The sequence below is a fragment of the Protopterus annectens genome, chromosome 5.part0 (assembly GCF_019279795.1).
Source record: "Protopterus annectens isolate FY-2018-M chromosome 5.part0, PAN1.0, whole genome shotgun sequence".
Taxonomy (NCBI): Eukaryota; Metazoa; Chordata; order Ceratodontiformes; family Protopteridae; genus Protopterus; species Protopterus annectens.
Window position 1 is genome coordinate 1,450,857,124 of NC_056735.1, and position 18,422 is coordinate 1,450,875,545.

At 35.6% G+C, this 18,422-nt stretch overlaps 1 protein-coding gene across 2 annotated transcripts in view; it reads left to right on the plus strand.

Annotated features, from left to right (window-relative positions):
- Window positions 1-18,422, plus strand: part of AMOTL1 (angiomotin like 1) — a 703,914-nt gene that overhangs the window by 559,953 nt on the left and 125,539 nt on the right. The gene's annotated exons all lie outside the window — the stretch shown is intronic.

An 18,422-nucleotide genomic window follows, 5' to 3' on the forward strand; every position in this document is an offset into this window, starting at 1 on the left:
TAAGAAAGAGAATATGAAGTCCAAAACTCAAATGTCTGTTATTGTTTAGTGACTTCAATCCTCAATGATTTGTCAAAAAACCACAAATGTATGAGGAGTAGACAAAAATATGAGACAGAAATCTAGATGTTCTGTGGCTTTCTGGACAGTTGAGATGTATGCTGGTGCTAGAGAGGTTCTGAGAGCTGTGGAAACTGGCACTGTGCAACAGTTGCCATCACTAGAAGAATGTAAAACTCTAGTACACCTTTACAGAGACAGGAAGTAAAACCTTATCTAGAGTGCTGCTTGCAGTTCTGGAGACTCCACAGCATGAAAAAATGGGATATTAGCAGTTCAAAAGGAAGCAGTCTAAAGCGTGAGTACAATGAAGACTTGCATTGGTTTACTTTTTCTGTACTACTGTCTACGTTAAGAGTAGAACAAGTTTAAGATATGTATATATGCTGTACTGATTCTTTGCTTAAATTACATTTTGGTTTAATAAAGAATATTGTTAAAATTATACATATGAGAGACAAATACATTACAAGGGTAAATAAACTAAATTATAAAAACAAGTTAAGGATTAGCAAGGAGTCAGGAGGAAAAATATTGTATGAGAACCTGAACAGAAATCGAATTCTGGTGAAAGTGAAATGTGGGAGGAGCTGTAAAATCATAAAAGGTAATGCTCAGGTGGAAAGAGGTTGACTTGATTGTCAGGTGACAAGTGATATTTTGCACAGTAGAAAGGTATATCATATATAGTTAAAGTCTGTGAATGCTGATCATCACTAAGGAATCACATGATGTACTATAAATCTGGTCATGACAGATTCTGCCCCAAACTTTACTAAGGTTTTCATTAATTTGTTTATACTTCTTATAAAGCACGTCTGCCTACTCTGGCTCATATGTCAAGCACTGGTACTGACATCACTGTAGAATGTATTAAGTAAGTGCTTGGAGGTTTGAAAAATGTTAACTTTCCAAAACTGGACTCTGATATAAAGTGGAGACTACTGGATCATGGACACTAATTGGCCATCCCTTTATACCATCTTTTCCATGTATCTGTGAAGGCTAGAATGCAGTTTTGATCCTTTCTATAAGGGAAATGTGATATGGTTGACTGTAGTAGTTATAGACCCACTGGTCTTTCATATTCAGTATCCGAGTTCATGGAAAGGCTTAGTGGAATATTTGATTGACAGCATGGGTAAATTGGTCCTAGTCAGCATGTAGCAGTACCAATCTGGCAAAGGAAATTGTATGTAACTAATTGGCTGAGTTACTAGTGTGAAAGGGCTAGTCAGGCTAGGTACTTGGATTTAAAAGTTTGCAAGATTTTCCCTGGCTTCAACAGAACATTTTGATCATGTGGGTCATAGGGTTCTGCTAGAGAAAATGACAAGTTTTGGTCTGGCTGCACAGTTTGTGAACTGGGGCCATACCTCTCAACTGTCCAGATTTGTGCCTCATATTTTTGGTCTGATCATCATAAAATGTATGGTTTTGAGGTAATTCATTGAGGACTCAAGACATTAAATAATAACAGGCAATTAAGTTTCACACTTCATACCCTTTAGAAAATGCAAACTAATTCAAAACCTGTTATTCTGTCAACTTCTGAGTTTACAAGAGAAATATTTAAAACTTGTTCCTATTTTTGGGCCTTTGCCCCATCATTGTTTAAGCCTTTTCCAGATTTCTTGTGCCTAGAAGTTGAGTGGTATGTGGGTATCTAAGTTGTTTAAATGACACATGTTCAAAGGTCAAATTTAGGAAGGATTGTGGACCTTGAGAAACTTGCAGTGTAGTATTCCACAGGCATCTCTGTGTGATTGTTATTTCTTTATCATATGTGTCTGCTGCAGTACAGGAAATGCATAGAAGGTATGAAACATATTGTGATTTCTATTAGTACTGATCTGATAAGGATACACAATGGACTAAGCAAATTAAGAAACCACTGAAATACATTAATTACTATTTAACATTTTGGAAGACTGGGGTACATTATTTGTTAGGTTGGTGCAGGATTTAGAAATGTAAACTAAAATTAATGTAGATTTTAGACACCACATCAATAAAATCTGTGTACATGTTTATAAATGACTGAGAATACCTTGCAATAATGAAGGTCTTTCATTTCTCTTAATCACTTGTGTAGAACCATAGTTAAATTATTAATACTCATTTGGTCCCTGCACCAGGTAAAATATAAGCAGGCGTGGGTGCAGAGGTGGTCTATTAATAGGATTGTAGGAATATAGAGCTTAAAATGTGAAGAATGTGTAAAGTACAAGAGACTGTTAACACTGCTGAACAAGATTCAGAGGACGTAGGATAAGCAATGATGATATGAATCCTCTGAAGAGTGAGCTTACATAAAAAGCAAAATGTTCTGCAGGGTACTTACTTAAAGAAGAACATAAGGCATTTCTGGATCAGTGCGAGGGCTATGGAGACATAAAACTCACTGCCTGGATATTTAAGACCTGAGAAAAAAGTGAATGCTTTTAAGGCCTATATTGATAATCTGTTGGGTGAGTTACAGTTCTGGTATTGTGAATTATTTTACTTTATAAAATGGGTAGGGATTTAAAACACAATACCCTATTGGAGAACAGACATCCTCCAAGAGGACATTATTACACGAGGAGAGTCCATTATCTAGTTTGTGGCTTCGTGGCAGTATATTAAGCTGCTGTGAATCGTGGACAAGAAAAAAAGTGGTTGCTATCTTGTTTGCATGAGTATGTGTAAATGTCATGGCTTAACAAGCAGTAAATAAACCAAAAATAGTAAATACAAAATAAGGTAGATAAGTGACTGCAGTAGCAGTTGTAGGGACTTCTATTTTTACTTTCCTATTGCTAAAAAGCTGCATTTACCAAGTTTGGGAAATAATTAAATAAACATTATGCAGTTACATGTTAGTGAGTGAGTGTGAGTGTGAGTGTGAGTGTGAGTGTGAGTGTGTGTGTGTGTGTGTGTGTGTGTGTGTGTGTGTGTGTGTGTGTGTGTGTGTGTGTGTGTGTGTGTGTGTGTGTGTAAGTAAGACAGAGAGAGAGAGCGTGCTCATAACTCTCAACCTCTTTGCTCAAGAATTTGACAGAACCAGCAGTAATAGGGGACAAACAATCAAAATCAGGGTCAGTTTTTAAATATTACTGTAATTCACTTAAAAATTAATTGAGCAGGAGGTTTTGCATTGTAGGTTCATAGGCATTTACTATGCTAGATGCCCTTGTGGGCCATTTTAAGCCAATCCAATTTCCCTTTCTTGAGACTCAAACCCTGTGCTGTGTGTTTGTGAGATAAACACTTGCTTATTCTGAAAATAAGAAGTGTGAAGCTGTAAAGTAAGGATTTATCAAATGACTGTAATCCTTAACAGGTCTTTCATAAAAACAAACATTTTCAAGGATCAGAGTAAAAATATGAGAGGTGTGAGGATTGCAATACTGTGAACTGTATGTTTTTTCATTCATTTCATCACAATGAGGCATATGAGGTGTACACACAGTCATGAATGATTTTGTAATTGCTGGGCATATTTATGTGTGTGTATGTGTGTGTGTGTGTGTGTGTGTGTGTGTGTGTGTGTGTGTGTGTGTGTGTGTGTGTGTGTGTGTGTGTCTGTCTGTCTGTGCCTCTGAATCTGTGTGTGTGCGTGTGTGTATGTATATGTTTTGGATTCTGTCTGTCTGTGCCTGTGTGTGTGTGTGTGTGTGTGCTATGTGAGTGCATGTGCATCTGAGTTCCTGTATATGTGTGACAGATTTTCCCTGCATCTGTGTGTGTGTGTGTGTGTGTGTGTGTGTGTGTGTGTGTGTGTGTGTGTGTGTGTGTGTGTGTGTGTGTGTGTGTGTAGGAGTTATTAAATACTTACATAGATGTATATTTTGGATGTAATATTCACCCGCTAACATGAATGAAATATCCTACAACAACTTTTAAACAGGCGGAGGAACTATTTTATATATATATATATATATATATATATATATATATATATATATATATATATACATACATACATAGAAAGGTTTAAAGTAGCTGTGTCATTGGACCTAAATGCTGAAAAAGGTAGAAGACAAAAAAATGAAAATTTGCTCTCACCTGATTATTTTATGCATGCATAATTTAAATTGTTGTAGCTGAATTCAAGGTGGATAAGTTACTGCTATTAACTGTTATTTTCTTGTATTGCAAGTGTTTTTTTAGCAAAGTCTGCTCACTAACATGCCTAAAGCTTAATAACCAGATATGCAAGGGGAACTAAATTACTGGAGATGTGGGGGTGGGAGGCTGATGGGAATAAGCTAATACTTCTACTACAAATATCTACTTTGTACTGTGTGAAAACACAATGTTCAGCATTCTGTCCTACTTGGCTGGTTAAACTTAAACAGACGCACACACACACTTTTGGGGAACTTCCCAACGTCTTAGAGAAAGGGGTTTTATGGCTGAGGTCCAGTTTCCCAGAGAAAGTTTGTTTATGGCCATGGTCCAGCTTCCCAGAGAAAGTGTGGTTATGGCCATGGACTTGATTAAAAGAAAAAGTCAAGGTGCCCTAACCTGGCAAACCTAAAACAGCACTGTGGTTTAGAGGCTGCCACACATTACATTATAAACAACAGCAATCCACAGACATGGTGAAGTTTTTCATCCTGTCTTTACAAAATGTCGTATTCTGTGCAGTTAAAATTACCACATAATTTTGCAACCCATTTTTATGTTTAGTTGTCAAAGTGACTGCAAGGAATAGTTTTTCCTATATTTATAACTCCTATCATAGTTTTATAGTTACTTTTCAGCAGACCATCCCTGTTGTTAACATCTAAATGCAGTCAATTGCAGGGTATCAGAATTATAGCCACAAATGTTAAGATTGGCCACAGTTTTCAGGATTACAAAACATCTCAAAGGATGCCATAAATGTACTTCCCTTGTGGTAATAGTATTAAAATGGATGGCTTTGAAACAAGAGTTACACTGACTCTGTTATTGTGTGTGTATCTGTGAAAAGCTATTTTAGCTACTGCTCTGAGTTAAGCTATTAAAGTACTTATGTACACTTTTTAAGAACTGTAGTGGGTCTTTTAATTTATTCTCCTGCAATAAGTTGTGTACTATTTTGGAAGCGGTTGGTGGTGTGACTGCCCACTTCAGCATCAAAGTGTAAAAGCTTACTGAAGTTTTTTTTTGTAAAAATGATTATATGGGAATGAAGCAGATGCTGGATAATGTCATTATTAATTATTGATGTTAGAGAAGACATAGTCTTAGAACCCTCTTCCTAGATCTGGCAGAATGTCTGTCTTCCCATTCCTCCAGTACATACACAAATCATGCACAATCTGTTTAGACAGTTATTAAATAGTTTTCCATTACAATTCAATTCCTTTTCTTCACCCATCACAGCAAATCAGTCAGAGCTTCAGGCCCCATTTGACTATTGCTAAACCAATATTCCATAACAACCCTGCAGGAACATTGCAGATTTTATGGTTAAGGTTTTGAAAAAGTGTAACATTCCATATTTTACAGTAAATTGTATCAGGCCATTTCCCCAGTAAAGTGAGTTTGTGGAATGCTTTGTAATGGCATGCATGAGGCATGTCTCCATTTGTATGCCCAGGTAAATATATGCTGCATTGCAGAAGAAAATGCATGCACAGCCAGGAACATTTAGGACTAAAGACAGCTCCCTGTCCATGTCATACTTCAGGAGTGTAGTAAGCATCTTTTTTTGTGAATCCCACCATTCATACATACAGCCTGCTAAAATCTGAAATAAAGAGGAATGTTAGGGGTTAGCCATGTTCACAGCTGTGTTTTTTTTCTTCAGAAGACAACATCCCACAGTTGTCAGGAACATCATGCTGTTTGGTGGTCACTGAGGATGGATTCCCTAGCTTAAATGAAGGAATGGATCCATGTGCTTTCCCTGTTCGTGGCCATGTATTGTTTGGTGGTTTCTTTGGTTGAAGGGAACTTGCGGGCTGGTTTACTGGCATATAGGGCTGCCGTGTGTTCTGGTTCTGATTTGGAAGGTGCCAGTTGGTATTGCAAGACATGTTTTTTGGATTGTGTTATGTGACAAATTTAGTGACTGCTAATTCTTTGATTTTTGGTCATTTGGACTCCAGTTTATGTTGTAGGTGATTGTGATTTAACTGTCTTGTTTATAGGTACTGAAATGGTCTATTTTTCTCCTAGTAGGACTCACTTATGATCCCAAGATTTGTGATGACTTACTTGTCTTAAGATCTATTGAAATTATTGATTTTGGTTTTGGAAGATTTCTTGCCTGTGTTGGCCATTTTGTGATTTAAGGAGGCTCACTGCCCATTTTGAACTCCTCTGTCATTCTTCTCTGACTTTGATACCTTTTAGGCTATATGTTCATATTTTAACAGTTTGTGTTGTTGCTTGCACTATCTTTTATATTGTTAATCAGATGTTTCTTTACAGGAATCATTTGGTTTTGCTTTAGAGAGCTGCTTATTTGCAAATTTTGTTAGTCCATGTTTACTATCTTTATTTGAGCTGGAAGTTTTTTTCTTTCTGAAGTGCTTAGAAAAATAAGTAGTGAAATAAACCTAAACGTGAAGTGATCAAATTAATAGACACTACAAGTCCCAGTGTGAGAAGAGCACTAAAGCCCATATTCCAAAGACAAAGGTATACCTGATGATGTTATATCAGACAACAAACTACAAAATATGACACGAAAATTCAAACTGTTTGAACAGGAATGAAAGTCCAAAAGTCCACAATACCCACAACCTTATAGAATGGTAGAAGAGACCATTTATGTATGATTCCCTCCACCAACCAAACTCTAAATGAAAAAACTCAGAAACGTTCCGGGTACAAACTTTGGGTTGGGGGTTGCTGTAATGGTTAAGGTGTTTACCTCACAGACACAATGCAGAAGGTTTGATTCTCACCTTTGAAGGGGAAATTGGAAAGGCTTAAAATGGCCCACAAAAGCAGCTAACCTAATACTTATAACATTATCTTATCTTTTGACATTATTTTGATTTTGTTATTGTTTTTGTCTGGTGAAGGAGTTCTTTGTCTATTTTAATTAATTTCTTTTTGATTAATTAAGAATAATTTTAGCGATTTCTGTTTTGATGTGCGAATTTTTTTTTTTACAACAGTGGGACATGTAAAGGAAAGCTCATTTAGCTTGTGTGTTTCAAGTTCAAAGGTACATAGGTATATACTAGGCTAACAGGTCAATCTTACTGTGATAGACCAGCGAACCATACCTCATTGTGTCTATATGTATATGGTGTGTTAGGGTTTAGGAGGGGGGTATTAGTTAGAGTTTCTAGGTTAGAGAGGAAGGGATAGGTTTGTGCATTACTGTCTATTACTGTCTTATCTGTGTGAGATGGAGGCCAGACCCAGGGTGAATGATTTCCCCCACCCATTGAACACAGGTACACATACACACATAAATAGGTTGGACATGGATGGGGAGCCTGTTCCAGAGAGAAGAGAGATGAGATCCAGAGGCAGATATCTGTCTCATCAACATGTCTCATTTATGTCACATGCAAAATTTAAATCCTTGTATCTAGTAGTTCTGATGCTGTTCATTTGCAGATGTGCAAAATGTCCATCAGAGCTAAATATTTTATATGCTAGCTTGATAGATCAATAAGCTAAAAAGTGTAGAGGAGACCAAATATAGAGATAGGGCTTTAAGGCAATCCATATAAGATAATGTGTTTATACCCTGGATTAGCCTGGTAAGAAACCTTTCTGGCATTCCAACAGTTGCATATTTCTGATCAGGTACATGCCGAAGTGGGCATTATACTCAATGGGTCTGATAAGGGCCAAATAAAGTGTCACTATGACGTCCTTGGGGGATAGTGTCCTCACACTTATAAGTTGGGCAACATAGAATGATTTGCTTACTACCTTGGCCACATGTGGGTCAAAGTCCAGATTACTGTCTACATATGTTCCCAGATCCCTGACTACTGGGTCAACTATTAGAAGTGTCTTTTTGATGCAGTAATTAGCCTAGGAGGCAGTTTTCACAAATGCACTTTAATGCATTGAGTTTTAGTGCATTACTTTTGCACCAGTCATTTGTCTGTGTTAGACTCTCTTGTAAAATGTTTGTGTCATGGGGATGATCTATGATAGTTCCCAGTTTGCAGTCATCTGTGAACTTGATCAGCCAAAGGCCCCTTGACATTAGCCTTTACCCTGAGAAGTAGATGCTAAATAGGAGTGGAACAGCATGGAGCCCTGAGGTTCTCCACTGGCGACCGGTCTCTTAGTGAAGGTGATCCCACCAATGCTGACTTCCTGGGTCATGTCTGTGAGCCAGCTGGCAATCTAGTGAGTTATGTAGGGGTTTATGCTGAGTTCAATAAGTCTATCAACTATACCTGAGAGGGGTACTGTTTCAAATGCCTTAGCCAGGTCAGGGAACATGGTGTGCACCATTTTCCCCTCATCTGTTGCATTGTTGACCTTCTCAAAGTTATCTACCAGGATCAGTAGTTATGTGCTTCCTTAGACAAAGCCAAATTGGGTTGGGTCTTGTGATAGAAGGTTTCCTGAGTTTTCGTTGATCATTTCCATGGTAATTCATTTCATGGCTTTGCATATTAGATTAGTCAGACTAATGGGTCTGTAGTTTTTATGGTCTGTTGATGTTCCACCCTTGAGGCCACATTTTTAGACTTGACGAGAGCCACCAGGACCTGCTGCCTGTTAATAGTTAGGGGGTTATGCTAGTAGTTATTTCATGGAGCAGGCAAGGGAGGAGCTGAATGGAAAGTTTGAGCCGAGTTTGTCAGCCAGCAAATTCATTATGTCACTCTGCTCAGTGAAGGTGGTACTACTGACAACCAGTTTGGCACTCTGCTGTTTGCTGTCTTTCAGGTTGTGAACATAGCTGTAGAAGGCCTTGTGATTTTCTTTAGCCTATGAGGTTATCTTGACCTCATAATTGACCTTGTTGGGCTTAATTAGTCCCCTTAGTTTAATTTTCAGTTAATTATAGAGGTCCCATCATTATGGGATTTTAGCCATGAGTTTTTCCTTTTGTTATATACTCTGTTAAGATTAAGATTCCACTAGCATGGTTTGTTTTCAGAGTTTGTTTTGGGCTTACTTCTAGTAGGTCCAGCAGCCTCTATACAGTCATTTATATAGTTAAACAGGGTATTTGGGAACAATTCCACATAAGTTGCTGTGAACTCGGGGTTGGGAGAGGCGTTGAATTTTGACAAACTATCACTTAATAGGATGTAGTTTGCTTTGAAATAGTTTGTAATTGTTATAGGGTTTGCTGGGGGTTACCAAGTTGATTTTTATTTTGAAGGAGGCAGCTTTGTGATCTAACCTCACCAGTGAGGACATGATGCAGGGCGGGGTGCAGCACTCTCACATATTGGTAACAGATCCGGTATGTTTGAACCTCTGGTGGATGTGCACACTATCTGGTCAAAGGTATTTCTGTTAGTAAAGTCCAGGAATTGTTGTGCCTGATAGCTTCAGGAAGTGTATCTTTCCTTGTCTATAGTGGTGTGGTTAAAGTCTCCCATGAACAGGGTTTTTGGTTTCATGGTGAGCGCCTCCAGGTGGGTCTAGGTCTTTCTTCTTACAGTCCAGGGAAGTAAGTCTGAAGTCATTAATGTCCACATTGGCTATGATAGAATCATACTGGTACCTGTGGTGCATGGACTTGAGTGCGTGCATAACTTGGTGGATCCTGGCTCCAGATAAGCAACTAACAATTATCTTCTTCTTGCTCAGTTTGAAGAGTGGGGTATCTGTGTGTCATACAATCAAGTCCTCTATGACAAGAGTCCTGGGTAATGTGTTTGCTTGCCTTATGGATGTCACCATGGGCTCCAGTGGATGTAGGTGTATATGTGGTGTGTGGTGTTGCTTTTGGTGAGCACTGTAGAGGTTGCTGAGGCTAGGCATTGCAATTTCTAGGCTTAGGAGATCTTTTAAGTTTGGGAAGATTGCCTTTTAGTACCTCACCATATGTTGGTCTATGTGTGTGGTGGACACTGTGTGTGTTGGCTGTAATGTGTGTGTTCTTGACAACCTTGTTTGTATGCAAGATTTTTGCCTCTAGTGAAATTGTGTATGAGCATGTTTCACATACTGTGTTTCTTTAAAGATTAAGTGGTTGTCTATGAACACTGAACTGTGACATTGTCTTGTGATGCCAGTATCAACCAAACTGGCTACAGAGACATTTGGAAATTGCATATCCCTGTTGTCCTGACCTGTATTTGGGTGGGCTACTGTAGCTTCTGGACTGGGTTATACAGAGGTCTCCTTGGGAGGTCTCGGGGTTTGGCACTTGACTAGCTTAGACTGTGCTAAGATTTGATAGCAATGCTGTTTAATGTGCAGATCTAAGCTTGTATTCTTGCAATGGCTTTGCTTTTGCACACTACATTACAAGTTTCAGTTCTAATGGTAGTTTTATAGATAAAATGTACTTTCTGGACATTTGCTTCTGTGTAGGGCAATGCTAACCTCTTGATGTAAAACCCAAAATATAGATGGCTTACAAGTAGAATGCTACAGCAAAACAACTTAAACTACTTTTACAAGATAATTTCAATTATTAGGGACCTTTAAAATAGTTTAAAGGCAAAATCAATAATAAAGCAAAAGTAAAGCAGTAGCACTCTAAAACAATAAAATAAATTTCTTATCCATCAAGGAAGGAGCAGGATTAACCCAGGATGTCCTCAAAGTGTGTCAAAGGTGCCAAGCAGATGGGAGCTCTGGGAAAATCAGCTTGAGACAGTCTGTAGTAAGAGAGATTTATTCAAGAGCAATACTGGTTTGCTGGGTGGGCACTTAGTAATATGGATATATTAAAAACAGTGGGTGGGAATGTACTTAAATGGGTTTACACAACAGACAATAACAATGAAAGAGGGGAGCGAGGAACTTTAGAAGTCAAATTACCATAAGGGGCAGAAGAGAGGAACATGGCCTTTTAAAACCACAACAAGAAAAGGATGGGATCATTGCGAAAAATTCAAGCTAGAGCTCTAGTCCTATGGATAGAATTTCAAACTCATTTAGCTTAATATCTCAGTGGGGGCTGGGGCAGACTCAAAGAACACGAGAAAAGCTAGTAGCAAAGTCAACAGAAAAGCACTGGAATGCAACTTTAAGCAGGTATGTACAGCTATAAAAAGTATTGAAGCATAGGTCCTGAGCAGAATTCAGAATACTGCCACTACTGCAATACCACCATGGACTAAAGCACTGGACTATGCAGAAATTTACAAATAACTCTGTTTATGGAAAATGATATAATAAATTACTAAATAAGGTTCAAATATGGCAGTAGTTCACAGTTCTACCACAAATGTTAATGATGCTACAAGACTGAGGTCCCAGACTGGGTTCAAAATACAAATAGCAACCTACTTATGGAAATAGAATTGTAGTATAATATATAAGCAATGCTAAAATCTTGAAGTAACAAACACTCTTACCACAAATGCAAATGAAGCTACAAGACTGAGGTCCCAGAGCAAACTAAAATAATGCAAACAGATAACTGTTTTAGCTAAACATGGACAAAAGCAGAGAAGTACAAAAAATATCACCTCAGAAGTCACTATAAGTGCAACTTAAAACATTTAAGCAGAATTTAAATAAGAACGTTTTTCTTCCCTTTTGATGAAAAGCTTGTATCTCACACTTCGGGGCTTTCCACAAGCCAGTGCAGCTTGTGAGACTCTGATCTGCCTGCAAGACTTTGTTTTGTGTCTCTTATGATTTGACTTGTCATGTCTTCCTGGTGTTTAATTATTAGAGTACTTACCGGTTTAAATGTTACTTTTGCTGATAGTTTAGTCATATGAGAGAGCACACAGACTACACGATTGGTTTTTAGTCCATATTCATAGGCTGCATTGCAGAATGATACAAAAAATAGAATTCAGTACAGTACAGCAGTGTATTAATTGTGTTGTACCAATACAAAACAGTAATTCTTAGCCTCCTAATAAGTACTGTATTTTAAAGTGAAAATGATATCTATAGAAAATTACTAGCTCAACCCACAAGAAATCAGCCTTAACCCCTTAGTGTGGACAGAATTAAGAGATAACTCGCTCAGCCCTCTGTCTACTTTAAAAGCAACTAGTGAAATGCAGCCATGTTTTGTATGTGGTGCTCTACATATTAAATTGCATAAAGCATTGGTGACCACTAATAGAACAGACTGCAGTGCCTTATAATTTTGTGCTAGCATAAGCTCTGTGTATGTAATATTTTTTCCTAAATGGTACAGTTGCATATGGTGCTTTGCAACCAGATTGTGTTTTTGTTTTAAATCATAGCAAATTCTGCTCAAGACAAAGGTGCCTTTACAATCACCTCCTTAAACAATACCAAAAAGAGGTTGTCCCCAAATAAAACTATTAGAAACATAGTGCAAATGATTAGTCAAGATAAAATCACTTTAGCTAGCAGATTTAGGAGACTGGCCCTCTGACATCTTGTTGTAGTTTCCAGTGGTTTATTCAGTTAGGTAGGTAGATGGGTGACTGTTCTTGTTCTAATGCATTACATTCAACAAGTCAGTTATTTAAAGGCAGTTACAGACAATGGTGGGAGGGTCCAGGGCTGCTGATTGGAGGCAAATCTGGGAGATGGAAAAACATGGAGCCAGTCCCAAAGCTTAGAGGTCAGCCCCTTACTTGAATATTCCTGAAAACCCGTGAAGGTTTACCAGCTTGCTCAGCAGCCTGTGGAACCTCTTTCTTAGTTAAAAAGTTTTTATTTTTATTTTTAACTTGTAACAAACAAAACATTACAACACCCCATGAGCTACCACAATAGAATGTATTTAAGAAAAAACGTTCACCTGAACTTCATCAGGTCCACCTAATAGAGTGGTTTACACTTTGATCGGTGAAAATATCTGCTTGTATGAGGCTCTCACCAGACTATTAGTCTGTTTTGTAGTACATGTAAAATGAGAGGCTGTGTCTGCATCTGTGGGACTCGTATTCCTTAGAGCCAGTTATGAAAGCTTTTTTACAGAACTTTTTCCAGTCTTTCACATGTAATATAGGAGGCTGTGCCCACTTTTACAGGACTCATATCTCCTGAAATACTATATGAAAGGCTAATTTTCTCTTGTATACCAAAAGGTTTACACTTCCTGCTTATAAGAGGCTCATATACATGATTAATGTGACCAGCCCCCATTGTTCTTTCTCCTGATGAAGACCGATCTTTTTATACACAGGGGAGGTAGTCATTTAAAGCTACAGTAGGAGGTTCTCGTTTTTGAACAATACATCCATCCAGATAAATAGCCTACAGTGGAAAATGAGTCACAATGCTCATTTTTACAGAGCTCGTGGATGTGTACAAGTAGGAAGAAAAAAATAAGTAAGGTTTAAACCTCACAACCTTTTGTATAAGCTTTCTGTGGCCATGCAATAAAAATCTACCAAGCGGTGAACTGCAGAGTGTACAAAACCTTTAATAAATGTAAGCGTCTCAGATCTTCTTTCAGCATAGGCAAATTATGCCTATCGTGTAAAGAATATGGCAATGTGGAGTGGTGCCCTGGTTTAACAATTTTCATTATTCTGCAGATTAAAGAGTTTTTGTTAAATGCAGGCCCTGTGGCTAGAGTATCTATACCTGGTTGCTGTGGTGTAGCTGCAATGACAGGTAGAATGCTTCAGGTCTTAGAGCATGGTTTTATGATACTCTAGTCTGAGGTCTTCACTATCAAGCTTTTTCTTAAGTCTAGGAGTTACTGAGGGCTCTTCTGTTCAGATTCTTCCTCTCTTCAGCTTCCAGGTGGTGAAGTCAGGGCTCATCTGTTCAAATTCTTCCTCTCTTCAAGTTACAGATGGTGAAGTTAGTGCAAAAGAGGGCTAGATAGCTCTGCACCTGGCTAGGTAAAGGGCTGTAAACTAGGAGGGATCTGGTGGAAGGGCAATTAGCTAATCTTCTGAGAGAAGGGGTGGTGCCATGGTGCCTAGGTGGGGTTAGCTGATGCAAGAGGCTGATGTAATCAGTATGGATATGGGCTGTCAATCAAACTAGGAAGCTAATGTCTGTCCCCCTTTTCTCACCCTAACACCAAAAGAAAAGCCCAAGTCCCAAATGAGTAGCGAAACATTTTTTTTTTCAAATAGCTGAAAGTTGCGGTTTGTGCACGTCATGAAATAAGAAGCATGTTCAAAAACATGATAGTTATGTTTTAGATTTGTACACATCTAGAGATCACAAAACGAATAAAATAATTTGCTTCCCATGTCACTACTTCTCCATATAAACCATACCAAGTTATATGCACTGATTTACATTTCTAATTACTTGATTAGCTTTTTCATATTAACAACAGCAATTTGGATTAATGTTTATGTCCAAATCTTCGGTTAAACAGTACAGGCGTTTAGCTGTATGCTTTATGGTTTGCAAGCACACTTCCAATGGAAATTTTTGAGTTTAGACAAGGGTGGTGGTGGGTGTTCAGCCTGATCTGCCAGCTTAACTCCAGTTTTTCAGGGATGGTATTTTTGTTACCTTTGAGTGGATACATAGCGAGCTTGTCTAGGATGTGGAAGTGGAAACCTCCATGGTCTGGGAAATCACAGCAGTGCTTTGCTAGTTGGTTTTTGATGATCTGGAGTCTGATGTCAGACAGGTGATGGCTTGATTTTGAATTTGTTCACAGTTTTCTCTATATAAAAACAACTGTAGCCTTTGCACTTTGCACAGTATATCACAAAAGCAGTGTTTCAGCTACCAGAACAAGTGCTGTTGTTTTTCTTTCTGAGTACTGGACAAAAGTTCCTTATTGCTCATGTATTTACAGTAAGTGCAAAAAGGGGGCCACAGGTGTAAGCTCCTCTATCCTCCTCTGGTCTGAATTTGCACTCCACCCAGTCCCTATTGTTCCTGGCTCTCTTGAAAACAAAACAAGGATGAGGTCCTAGGGAGTTTTCCAGTAGTTTATTGTTTGTAATCAGTACTTAGTTGTCGGTCGTGATCTTTCTGATTGTTTTGTAATCTATTGTAAAAGTGAGTGCCATGCTTCCTTTTCTTTTGTTCTCCCATGAATCCTGGTCTTGGTTTCTGTTCAGCCCTAAGGGGGAAAAATTTAAAAGGGTTTTTTTTTTTTTTTTAAAAATTTTTTTTTTTTAAAAAAAAATTTTTTTTTAAAAAAAAAAAATAAAAAAATTTTTTATAAAATTTTTAAAAAAAAATTTTAAAAAAATTTTTAAAAAAAAACCAAAATTTTTAAAAAAAAACAAAAAAAATTAAATTAAAAATTTTATTCTTAAAAATTTAAAAAAAACGCAAATTTTTTTTCCTTATGTTTAATATTTTAATTTTTTAAAAGGGTAAAAAAGGGTAAAAATTTCCTTATAAAGTTAAAGAAAGAGTTTAAGGAATTCCAATATATTTTTTTTGTTGGTTGGTGGCCCATTTGTAAATAATTCCTATAATTTTTGGTAATTTCGAAAATTTAATTTAAAAGGTTTCTTAAAAAATTTTAGTGTTTTTATAAGAAAAAAAGTTTGGAAAAGTTTTAATGATAATTAGTTTTATCAAAAAGGTTGTTAAAATGATTTAACCAGAATAAGTCAAATTCTTTTTAATCTAATTTAAAAATAAAAATTTAATAGGCTAATTTTTAAAATATGAGTGCCTTGAATAAAAAAGCATTTAACAGAATAGGAATAAAAAAATTCCATTCCCTAACAGGATAAAAAATTACGTAAAATTAAAAATTTTGGGTAAACCATAGTTTGGTGTAAAAGTAAAAATTTAAAAAACATGAGTTTTTTCATAATTTTTTGAAAAATTTTATAAGATCAAATTTCCCAAATTTTCATTTTGGACAAGATTTAAAAAGTTAAACCTTTATTAGAAATAAAAATAATTTAACTAAAAATACCCCAGACCGTTTAGTATTTCTAAATCCAGGTCTTAAAGTCCAGAAAAAATTATGAACATTTTTGAAAAGTTTTAAAAAATTTTATTGGATAAAAAATTTGGAATTTATTTTTTTTAAAAATTCTTTTTTTTAATATTAAAAAATTTTGTAATTGAAAACGGATATTTAAAATAATTAAAAATAGATAATTACAAAAAGTTACGATTGGTCATTTAGTAAAACCCCCCCAAGAAAATTTTCCTTTTGGGAGTTTTGTTTTTTATATAAACCAAATAATTTTTTTTATAAAATAAACCAAAAGAATTGTTTTATAATTGAAAAACCGGAAAGTTAATTTAAAGTTTTTTTTTAAAAACCCCCTCTTTCGTATGAATAAATTACCAAAGGCTCCATTAAAAAGTAATAAAGTGGGGTAATCCTTGCGTACCTTTAAAATTTTTTTGTGAAACAATGCCCCCTTTAAATGCCAGGTTCCGTTAAATGCTCTTAAAATTTAAAAAGCTCAAGGTCTTTTCGTGGAAAAAGATATCCCCACAAATAAAGTAATTTTTAAAGAAAATAATTTTAAACTTTTTTTTCCTTTTCAAAACAAAAAGTTGTTCTTTTAAATTTATAAAAGTACTAACAAGGCCGCGATTTTTTAAAGATTTTCCAAATCAAAAAAATCCATAAACATTTTTAATCAACTTGTAATGGTGGGCGAATAAGCACAGGGTTTTTTATTTTTAAAATTGGAAAATAAATTTTTGCCAAGGGGGGGTTATTAACCATTTCCAAATAAAATTTGTAAATAAAATTGTATTTTAAAAAAATTTTTAAATTTTCCTGGTAAATAATATTAGGGCTTTTTTAAAGCATTTTTTTTAAAATTTGTATTGAAATACTCTTTTATTTTAATTTTTTTTTTAAGTTTTATTTTTTTTTTAAAAACTTTTTTTTATTTTTAGGCCATGAAGTTGATGGAATTTTGGAAAGGATTTCAAAATTAATTTTTCGGATCTGAAACACTTTTTTCCTTAAAAAAATTTTTTGAAGTTTTTTTTAAAATTTTTTTTGTTTTTTTTAATTAGGGTTTTTTTTGGGGGTTTTTTTTAAAAAACAAAACTTTTTTTTTTCCAAATTTTTAACAGGGTTTAAAATTTCGACTTTTTTGGTTTTTTTATTTTTTCAAAAATTTTTTCCCAAAAAATTTTTTTTTAAATTTTAGTTTTGGTTTTTTATTTTAAAATTTTAAAATTCCTTTCCCAAGACCTTTTTTTAATCCCACGTATTTTTCCAAAAATGATTTTAAGGACCCCAAAACTAAAATAGCCGGGGGTTTATTTAGCTAAAAAAGTTGCTTCAAAAAGTTAATTTTTTATGTTTTTTGGGAGTTAAGATCGGCCTTTTTGATTAAATTTTAAAATTTTTTAATGTTCAAAACAAGATTAGCAGTATAACAAAATGTTTTGGGAATTAAAAACTGCCCAGGTTAGAAAAAAACCCACTTTTTTTTTTTAAAAAAAAGTTTAATTCAAGTAAAGGAAATTAAATTTTGGTTGATTGGGGGCCTAGGATGCTAAAACCTCTCAGCAATCTATGAACTTTGATACATGATTAAGTAAGAGCATGGCGCATTATAAGAACACTATTAACTTATGGTTCACGGCTGAAATAAATATCGGTTTTGCATTGGGTTAAATAGGTAAACATTAAAAATTTATGAAGTATGAGTTAGGATCTTTAAACTGGTATAACAATAATTCAAGATGTTTGTTATTAGGCATGTTATACACTTAATGAATTCTTGTCGAATAGTAATTGTGTATTATTTACTAATTTGGTTAGAAATCCTTTACTTCTTTGGTTCCATAACTGTGTGTATACATGGAAAGTGATTTACAGGCACAATATTCGGATACTAAACACATTCCTCTTACAAAATCTATTTGGTTGATAATTTTTTGGTTATTAGTCTTTAAATTTGGGCTTTAATAAGCAACTTGTTTTCTCTGAACAGTGAACATGGCTGATTGTGTAAAATTAGTGGTATGCTCAGAACTTGCATTATTTTCTTTATATTATAAGGGTTCACTCTGTAGCAACATTCCTTAAAGACTTCTTCTTACAGCCATTGTCTTATCCAAAAATTTTAAAACCAACATGAGCAGACCCTTAGGAGTTTATACTGAAATGGGTTGACACGAAGTTAATAATCTCTAATCTTTAACCCGATTTTTAGATCGCAATTAAAGTCAGTTGACATTCAAGATGGTTATACAAAAGGGGTAATTTTAAAATTTTGAACACTGGTTAAGTAAGACCCATCTCCTGGAATGTCGATCTGAAGGGATTGCTATGACCAGAGCTCTATTTCCAATCATTTATGTAAAATGAATTTCTTTAATGTTTTTTTGTAATTATTTTATATGATGGTTATCCTTTCAGGAAACAATATTTAATTTCCCTTAAATGAGATGTCCTACAC